Source organism: Microcebus murinus, chromosome 9, assembly GCF_040939455.1.
Source record: "Microcebus murinus isolate Inina chromosome 9, M.murinus_Inina_mat1.0, whole genome shotgun sequence".
Taxonomy (NCBI): domain Eukaryota; kingdom Metazoa; phylum Chordata; class Mammalia; order Primates; family Cheirogaleidae; genus Microcebus; species Microcebus murinus.
Genome location: NC_134112.1, coordinates 90,513,688 through 90,523,326, shown reverse-complemented (window position 1 = coordinate 90,523,326; position 9,639 = coordinate 90,513,688). Strand labels below are relative to the sequence as shown.

The 9,639-nt window shown below is 47.8% G+C and overlaps 1 long non-coding RNA gene across 3 annotated transcripts in view; it reads right to left on the bottom strand.

Moving 5' to 3' along the window:
* Nucleotides 1-4,793: 4,793 nt before the first annotated feature.
* The window catches only part of LOC105873237 (uncharacterized), a 19,432-nt gene continuing 14,586 nt past the window's right edge, over nucleotides 4,794-9,639 (bottom strand). For all 3 annotated transcript variants that reach the window (XR_012921039.1, XR_012921038.1, XR_001154944.3), the window contains one exon: nucleotides 4,794-5,148. This is a non-coding gene — a long non-coding RNA (uncharacterized LOC105873237). The remainder of the gene's footprint in view (nucleotides 5,149-9,639) is intronic.

The window sequence follows — 9,639 nt, the reverse complement described above, 5'->3', positions numbered from 1 at the left end:
CTCGCAGTTGTTCTAGGCCTTGGTGCCACAGGGGCTGGAACAGGCATAGCCTCTCTAGTCACCTCCAATCAACAATACCTACAGCTCTCTGTAGCCATCGATAATGACCTCCGAGAGCTACAGCAAGGTCTAAAATATCTTAAGGAGTCCCTCGCTTCACTCTCTGAGGTAGTGTTACAAAATAGAAGAGGCTTAGATTTAGTGTTCCTCCAAGAGGGAGGTTTGTGCGCAGCACTCAAAGAAGAATGCTGCTTCTACGCAGACAAAACAGGCCTGGTAGAAGATAGCATTGAGAGAGTTAGACAAAGCCTTGAAAATAGAAAGAAACAGAGGGAACAAAGTGAGGCATGGTATCAAAATTGGTTTTCCACATCCCCCTGGCTATCCACATTGCTTCCCAGTGTCTTAGGGCCGTTTATAGGTTTCTTGTTGCTTCTCACTTTTGGGCCTTGGGCATTCAAAAAACTAACCAACTTTGTCAAGTCACAGGTAGATGCAGCCACACAAAAATCGGTCTCCGTGTTTTACCAACGGCTAGAACAAAGAGGCTCCAGAGAAGACCTCCATGAAGAGTCTCCCAACACACCCACTGAAGGTCTAAATTTCTCAGACCTTGCCTCAGACATGGAACACAGTTGGTTCCAAAAGCTGTGGAGACGCCCATGACGGGATTATCGCGATGCCGTGTACCAGGTGCACACCCCACCAGCTGTGAGGTAACTCCATGACGGGAATATTGTAGGTCCATGCCCGGAGGCACACTTCATAATCAGAAGTGCCGGAGCTGGATGCCACCTACATAGCCTAAGACAGAGGCCTCACCGACATTTCGATCGCCAGATCGATCTTATATTTGGGGTGCTGGTCGCGGAAGCCCATCGCGTAGCCTAAGACAGGCTCTCCACCAACCTGTGTAAATCTCCCTCATATTAATAAAGATAGGGGGAGATGTTGGAGACTAAGACCCTTCATATTCCAACGACTTGCCCTATGCACGGGCCTCCTCGTCCTGGAAAATAGCACCCAGCTCCCCAGCTGTAGTTCCAAGAAGAATGCATTCCATGCCATGCTTGCTCCAGGGCATGCCACCTGCAATTGTTCCCAACCCCCTGCCAGGTTGGGGTTGAGAGATCCATCACAAAGAGCTTCCGGTGCCATTGGGATGCTGATTGGGGCTGATCAGCCCACAGGAAAGCCTCATTATTCCCCCATTCTATTTTTCTGTTTCTACTTCCTTGTTTTCTGTATATAAAACCTACTAAAAATCCAAGTAAAGTAGACCTTGACAATCATTCGCTTGGTCTCGTTTCTTTCTCTCGCTCATCTCTTTCAGGCACGGTCCCCCTCGCCCCCACGAGTAACAGAAGGTCCTGCGGGTCGGGACAATCCTAGCACTTTGGGAGGCTGAGGTGGGAGGACTGCTTGAGGTCAGGAGTTTTGCTCAGCTTGAGCAAAAGTGAGACCCTGTCTCTACAAAAAAACATAGAAAAATTAGCTGAGCATGGTGGCACACGCCTGTAGTCCCAAATACTCAGGAGGCTGAGGCAGGAGGATCACTTGAGCCCAGGAATTGGAGGCTGCAGTGAGCTATGATGACTCCACTGCACTCTACCAAGCACTACAAAGCAAGACCCTGCCTAACAAAAAAAAAAAAAAGATTTTATGACAAATGACATTTCCTTGGGGGATGTGGGGATCTGCACCCATGAAAAGATTGTCCCTGAGACTCTTCCTAAAACTAGATTGACAGTTGCGAGGAGGAGGTGTAGGCTGTCCTCTGAGGAAGGAATGTAGGAGCAGTGGATGGAGGTGGAATGGTTATGGGGCTGAAAGGGCCTGGACATAAACTCTAGAGAGGGTATCTGGGGTCAGAAATACGGAAAGGCCAGTGAGAGGAGGGTGTGGGGAAACTGGAGGCCATGGAGATCCACACGTGGACTTTACAGACGCCCAGCACATGGCGTGGCACAGAGGTACTGCGAGGCAGGCGCCGAAGTCTCTGATAAACAGTTAGGACCTGTTTCCTTGCTCAGTTAGCAGGGTTGATTTGTTTTTCAGAACAGCTTGCGTGTAGAAACCTAGGGTAGGACTTGGAAGCATCCCAGTTAGAAGGGTAGATAACAACGGCAAAGCTGGCACCTGCAGGACTCGGAGCTGCCTTTCTTCCACAGCTAGCATGTCATCTGACCATGCCAGTCCCCTGCCTGAAACTGCCCAGGGGTGCCCCACGGCCTGCAGGACCAAGTCCAGCCACCAGCTGGCTGCAAGCTGCGCCTTGTCACCTGGGCCTTGATGCTCGGATGAGCTGCTTCCAGCTTTCCTTCTCCCTCCCCCCCCAGTCTGCTCCTCAGCAGTGCACGTGCGCCCTGCAATCCCAGGCAAGGGTGCACGTGGCCAGCTCCAACTCCCTGACAGCTCCTGACTGCATTTCCCTGCTACCCTCACTCTCCACCAGGCCTGGTTAAGTGCAGCTTCTTTCTTTTTTTTTGAGACAGGGTCTCACTCTGTTGCCTGGCTAGAGTGCAGTAGTATCAGCCTAGCTCACAGCAACCTCAAAGTCCTGGGCTCAAGTGATTCTACTGCCTCAGCCTCCACAGTAGCTGGGACTATAGGCATGCGCCACCATGCCCTGCTAAGTTTTTCTATATATTTTTATTTTTATTTTTTTGAGACAGAGTCTCACTTTGTTGCCCAGGCTAGAGTGAGTGCCATGGCATCAGCCTAGCTCACAGCAACCTCAATCTCCTGGGCTCAAGCAATCCTGCTGCCTCAGCCTCCTGAGTAGCTGGGACTGCAGGCATGTGCCACCATGCCCGGCTAATTTTTTGTATATATATTTTTAGTTGGTCAATTAATTTCTTTCTATTTATAGTACAGATGAGGTCTCGCTCAGGCTTGTTTCCAACTCCTGACCTCGAGCAATCCGCCTGCCTCGGTTTCCCAGAGCGCTAGGATTACAGGCGTGAGCCACCGCGCCTGGCCTGTGTATATTTTTAGTTGGCCAATTAATTTCTTTCTATTTTTTAGTAGAGATGGGGTCTTGCTCTTGCTCAGGCTGGTCTCAAACTCCTGAACTCAAATAATCCACCCACCTCAGTCTCCCAGAGTGCTAGGCTTACAGGCTAAGTGCAGCTTCTTCAGCTCCAGTGGCACCCTGCATATTTCTCTGCCACCGCACATTCCCCAATAAAACACTCTGCTTTTCAATTGGTTCCCCCTAGTAGGTTCCAAGCTCCTTAAGGTCAGGTCCTTAAGGCCATTAGCTCCTTAAGGCCATTTCTTCTCATTCTTGTATGCCCCCATAATCCATTTACTTATTAAACATGTAATTGTTAGCCAGGCGCGGTGGCTCACACCTGTAATCCTAGCACTCTGGAAGGCCGAGGCAGGTGGATCACTCAAGGTCAGGAGTTCAAAACCAGCCTGAGCAACAGCAAGACCCCATCTCTACTAAAAATAGAAAGCAATTAATTGTCCAACTAAAAATATATAGATAAAATTAGCTGGGCATGGTGGCACATGCCTGTATTCCCTGCCACTTGGGAGGCTAAGGCAGGAAGATCACTTAAACCCAGGAGTTTGAGGTTGCTGTGAGTTAGGCTGACGCCACGGCACTCTAGCCTGAGCAACACAGTGAAACTGTGTCTCAAAAAAAAAAAAAAAAAACCAAAAAACATGTATTTGTTGAATTGCAATGATATGCCAGACACTATTCAAGTCTGAATGAATGCCTGCCTTGGATTGGGCCTTCTTGACATTCATTCATTCATTCATTCATCCATTCTACAAAGATGAGTGTAGTCTCTACTGGAGGTGCAACAGTGAACAAATATAGATATGGTCCCTGCTTTCAATAATTGTGGGAGAAGAGAATCCTTCAAATAATCACACACAAACAAATGTAGCTAGACAGAGTAAAGGGGAGATGAGGGAAATGTGGCCATTTTGAGAGGTAGTAAGAAATTTGGGCAGGAGATGACTGGCTCAATGCTCAGAAAATGGTCAGTGGACAATTCTCTTTGGGAATGGGACCAGAGAACAGACAATAGTTTGGGACAAGGTCCATCTGGGCGCTAGGTGTGGTGTTTAATTTTTAGTCTCTTCCTCTACAATAGGAGTTTTAATCTTCTCTGGTTAATAACATTTCAGGGAGGGGATCAAAGGCAATTGGTTTCTAGGTAGATAACTTCAGAGAACAGCCTCCTGCTGGGAGAGACAGGACTGAGAGACACTGGGACTGGGGGAGAAGGTCAGAGAGACTTTGAGGCTGTTTTCTTTAGTTCAGCTTTTTAAAGTGCCATATTTGGGGCTATCTTTTCTTTCTTTCTTTCTTTCTTTCTTTCTTTCTTTCTTTCTTTCTTTCTTTCTTTCTTTCTCTCTTTCTCTCTTTCTCTCTTTCTTTCTTTCTGTATAGAAGGGAGTCTTACTATATTACTCAGATTGGTGTTAAACTCCTGGTCTCAAGCCATCCTCCCATCTCAGTCTTCCGGAGTGCTAGGATTATAGGTATAAGCCACTATGCCCAGCCAGGGGTATCATTTTTCTAAACCCCCAACACAATCATGGTAGGTGTTAGGAAGGGCATGGAACTTGAGCATAAGGGTGGGTCAGAGGAAGTTAGATTTGGTCGGCTCAGAGAATGCTTCCTCAAGAAAGTGGCACTTGGGCTGAGGTCTGAAGGTTGGAAGGGGAGGGGACAACATCTCAGAAAGAGGGAACAACATGTGCAAAGCATTGAGTCATACATTGGTGAGAGATGTTTTTGGCTCCAAGAAAATCTGACTGCTGGTGACTTAAACCAATTGCAATTTATTTTCTCCACATGGAAAAAAGTACGGAAGCGGTGGCTGCTGGCACCGCTTGACTGTTCCACGTTGTCATCAAGGAGGCCGCCTCCTATTCTCTGCTCTGCGATCATCCATGCGGCACTTCTTGTTCTCAGGTGTGTCTTCTTAGTGGCCCAGCTGCAGACAACAGAGGATTTTCAAAGGCAGGAAGCAGAGAGAGGACCAAGTGGGAGCCCGTCTCTTATCCAGGAAAGAGAGATCTTCCCAGAAGCCTCCTGCAGTCCTCACTGCTCAGGGGCCAGGGCTGATCACAGGGCCATCCTCTGCTGCGAGGGAGTCCGGGAAAGCTGGTATTTGGCTTCTGTAGTGGGAACAGGCAAGGGAGAAAAGGTTGGGGATGGTGGGAGGGAGCAGGCCAAGAAACTTCTAGAAACTTCAAAAAGGGAACTTTATAGAGCCATAGAGTTGGAGGGGTGAGTAGGGGTCTGTGTTAGTTTATCAGCACTGCCATAACAAAGTACCACAGACCAGCGGGTGGCTGAAACAACAGAAATTAATTTTCACAAGATTCTGGAGGATAGAAGTCAAAGGTCAAGGTGTTGGCAGGGTTAGTTTCTCCTGATGCCTCTCTCCTTGGTGGGCAGATGACTGTCTTTTCCCTGTGGGTCTTCCCTATGGTGGGCGTCTGTGCCCTAATCTCCTCCTTTTCCAAGGACATCAGCCATGTTCAATTAGGGCCCACCCTAATGACCTCATTTTAATTTTTTTTTTTTTTTTTTTGAGACAGAGTCTCGCTTTGTTGCCCAGGCTAGAGGCTAGAGTGAGTGCCATGGCGTCAGCCTAGCTCACAGCAACCTCAAACTCTTGGGCTCAAGCGATCCTCCTGCCTCAGCCTTGCCAAGTAGCTGGGACTACAGGCATGTGCCACCATGCCCGGCTAATTTTTTCTATATATATTAGTTGGCCAATTAATTTCTTTGTATTTATAATAGAGACGGGGGTCTCGCTCTTGCTCAGGCTGGTTTCGAACTCCTGACCTCGAGCAATCCGCCCGCCTCAGCCTCCCAGAGAGCTAGGATTACAGGAGTGAGCCACCTCGCCCGGCTCTCATTTTAATTTAATGACCTCTTTAAAGACCCTAAGTCCAAATATAGTCATATTCTGAGGTACCAGAGGTTAGGACTTCAACATAGGAATTTTGGGGCCAAACTTTGTAAGGCTTTCAATTTTTTTTTAATTTTTTTATCTTTAAGACTAGTCAAGTGCAGTAGTGAGGAGGGGGGAAAGTAGTAGAACAAGGAGTTCAATCTGTAACTGACTGTGAACAATCACGTGAGATAACTCACTACCTTCGGACCAGCCAAGGCTTTTAATTTTAATTTTAAAAACAATCTGAAACTATGAAAAATTTTAAGCAGGAGAATGACATAAGTATCTTCAGACTTAACAAATCACTGGCTACAATGCAGAGAGTGGACTGGAAAGAGACAGTGGGCACCGACAGAATGATTAAGGGGATGCTGTACTAGCCCCAGCACAAAATGACGGTGTCTTGGCTTAGGGTGATGGTGGTGGAGACGAAGAGAAGTGGGCAGATCTGAGAGATGTCAGAAGTAAAGATGTTGGCTCACGCCTGTAGTCTCAGCTACTCGGGAGGCTGAGGCAGGAGGATCCCTTGAGCCCAAGAGTTTGAGGTTGCTGTGAGCTAGGCTGATGCCATGGCACTCCACGGCACTCTAGCCCAGGCAACAGAGTAAGACTCTGTCTCAAAGAAAAAAAGAAGTAAAGGTGTTGGACTCGAGCTTGGGTGTGCTGGGGGAGAGCAGGAGAGGCATCTGCAGCTTCTGCTGGTTCCTGTGTGGGAAGCCAGTGCCGAGGGTCCAGGCAGAGGCAGGGTGGGCAAGTCGAAGGCTGCCCTGCAGGCAGAGGGGCAGGGATCTGCCCCTGCTCTTTGGGAGCTCAGATCCCAGTTCTCTTTTTTTTTTTTGAGACAGAGTCTCGCTCTGTTGCCCAGGCTAGAGTGCCATGGCATCAGCCTAGCTCACAGCAACCTCAATCTCCTGGGCTCAAGCAATCCTGCTGCCTCAGCCTCCCAAGTAGCTGGGACTACAGGCATGCGCCACCATGCCTGGCTAGTTTTTTGTATATATATTTTTAGTTGGTCAATTAATTTCTTTCTATTTTTAGTAGAGACGTGGTCTCACTCTTGCTCAGGCTGGTTTTGAACTCCTGACCTTGAGCAATCTGCCCACCTTGGCCTTCCAGATTGCTATGATTACAGGCGTTAGCCACTGCTCCCGGCCAATTTTTTTCTAGAGAGGAGGGTCTCACTCTTGCTCAGGCTGGTCTCCAACTCCTGACCTCAGAGAATTAAAGTTTATTTGCTGGCGGGCAAGCTCAGAGGGGTCTTACCACCAAATTCTGAGTCCCATCTACCCGATTTTTCACACTTTTATTAAGTTGGGGTGGTCCGGAGGGGTGGGGTCTCTTGTGGCTAATGCCACCAGGTAATAGGTTAGTTGATGGGCCAGGTAATAGGTTAGTATTATGTTGATGAGGGTCTTCCTTGAGGGGTGGGGGTCTCAGGTGGCTAACGTGCCAAGTAATAGATGTGGGTTTTCCTATCAATAGCAGACAAAGAATTTAATATGGCAGGCACCGTGCAAGGAAAGAGGAGGAAGTTGTCAAATCTGTCTCCTGGAGAATTGGGAAGAAAGGGTTTTTAAAGGTAGCTGGCAGGCAAAGTTCTAGGCAGTTGGGTCTGCTAATAATTGGCTGAGTTCAAGGCAGAAGGATAAGGGTATAGAAATTGTCTTCTTTGCTGAGTCACTTCTTGGATGGGGGTCGCAATACCAGTTGAGTCAGTTCCTGGGCTTAGGGGAGGGTCCTGGGTGGGTCAGCCGTTCCACTGGAATGCAGGGCCTGGAAGATATCTCACAAACTAGCCTTAGGTTTCACAAGGGTGATGTTATCTATGGAAACAATGGAGAGAGCTGAGAATCTTTATGGCCATCAGCTATGTGACTCCTGAGTAGTAGGCAATTATAGGAAAGCAAGCTAGGGAACGATGGCTGGTTGTATATGTATTCCCCAACCACAGTTCCCACCTTGTGGCCCTTTATTAATTTTATAAGGGCAGTTTCAGGAACTGAGGAGGTAGCTTGCCCAGGGACACACAGCTACCGTGTTCAGGCCTCCAAATTTCCCTGTGTCTCCTATATAGCCCAGATTTTCTGCACAGTCCTGATTTAAGTTTTCTGTTCTCCTCCTAGTTCTACTACACACTCCTTGTAAAGCCATGCAACATTTTTGTTTTAATAAATATGGTCAGCACACTAAGGAAACGACAATGTCTTCACACAAAAATGTGAAGGAGACACCCACCATCTCCTCTTGTTAGCCCGCCTTTCTCTCCTTCTCTGGTCTTTATCAAGTATTCTTTTTTTTTTTTTTTTTTGAGACAGAGTCTCGCTTGTTGACCAGGCTAGAGTGAGTGCCTTGGCGTCAGCCTAGCTCACAGCAACCTCAATCTCCTGGGCTCAAGCAATCCTGCTGCCTCAGCCTCCCGAGTAGCTGGGACTACAGGTATGCGCCACCATGCCCAGCTAATTATATATATATATATTAGTTGGCCAATTAATTTGTTTCTATTTATAGTAGAGACGGGGTCTCACTCTTGCTCAGGCTGGTTTCGAACTCCTGACCTCGAGCAATCCGCCCTGACCTCGAGCAATCCGCCCGCCTCAGCCTCCCAGAGTGCTAGGATTACAGGCGTGAGCCACCACGCCCTGCTTTTATCAAGTATTCTTAAACTGGTGTGGAGGCCAAGGGGAAACTTCCTTTTTACCCTAGGAGATTCTCTGAAAAATCAACCAACCAAAGGCAGGGAGAAAAGGTATAAAAATGTATCAGGGTGCATGGGACAGGAGCGGGGGTGGGAACCACAGAGTGATTACCTAGTATCCTACTGGGGCCCAGAAACTTCTATAGCTTTTTTTTTTTTTTTTTCTTTGAGACAGAGTCTTACTCTGTTGCCCTGACTAGAGTGCCATGGCATCAGCCTAGCTCACAGCAACCTCAAACTCCTGGGTTCAAGTGATCCTCTGGCCTTAGCCTCCCAGAGTGCTAGGATTACAGGCCTGAGCCACCTCGCCAGGCTGCTTTTTTCTATTTTTAGTAGAGACAGGGTCTCCTTCTTGCTCAGGCTGGTCTGAAACTCCTGAGCTCAAGGGATCCTCCCACCTGGGCCTCCCAGAGGGCTAGGATTACAGACAGGCAGGAGTCACTGGCTGGGCCCAGTTCTTGGTCTTCTTTTCTGCAATGGAAGATGAGATAACAGGGAGGGCAAGGAAAACCAATTGTTCTCTTTGGTGGCTCTGTCAGGTCTTTTTGTAGTTAGGGGGAAAGTCTCTTTCAGTCTTAGGTGGTCTCTAAGGACCTTTAATTCAAAATACTATCTCAGTGAGCCATATTTTGGGGTAAAGTTGCCTGCACTCCTCATTGGCCTTCCCCCAGTCAGTGGCAGTAGATAAGGCAAAGCTCTTTTGCTCCAATGAGGGTCCTCCCCAGAGTACAGGTAGCCCCCTCTGGACTCTGGCATCCCCGGAGTCATTAGCAATCTGAGAAAGTTCTAGATGCCCTCACATTACAACACGCCATTACTCCACCTACAATTAAAAAGCTGGCTGTGTGTATATTGCTGGTACAGCAGGGTCCCTCCATAAATATTTCGTGAACGAAAAAATGGGATGAATTGTTCTTTTGCTGAATTTTTATCCCAGCAAACTGAAACAGACCTGGCTTTTTGTTTAGTTTATTTTGTTTCCTTATAATACAAAACATCATTATTCGT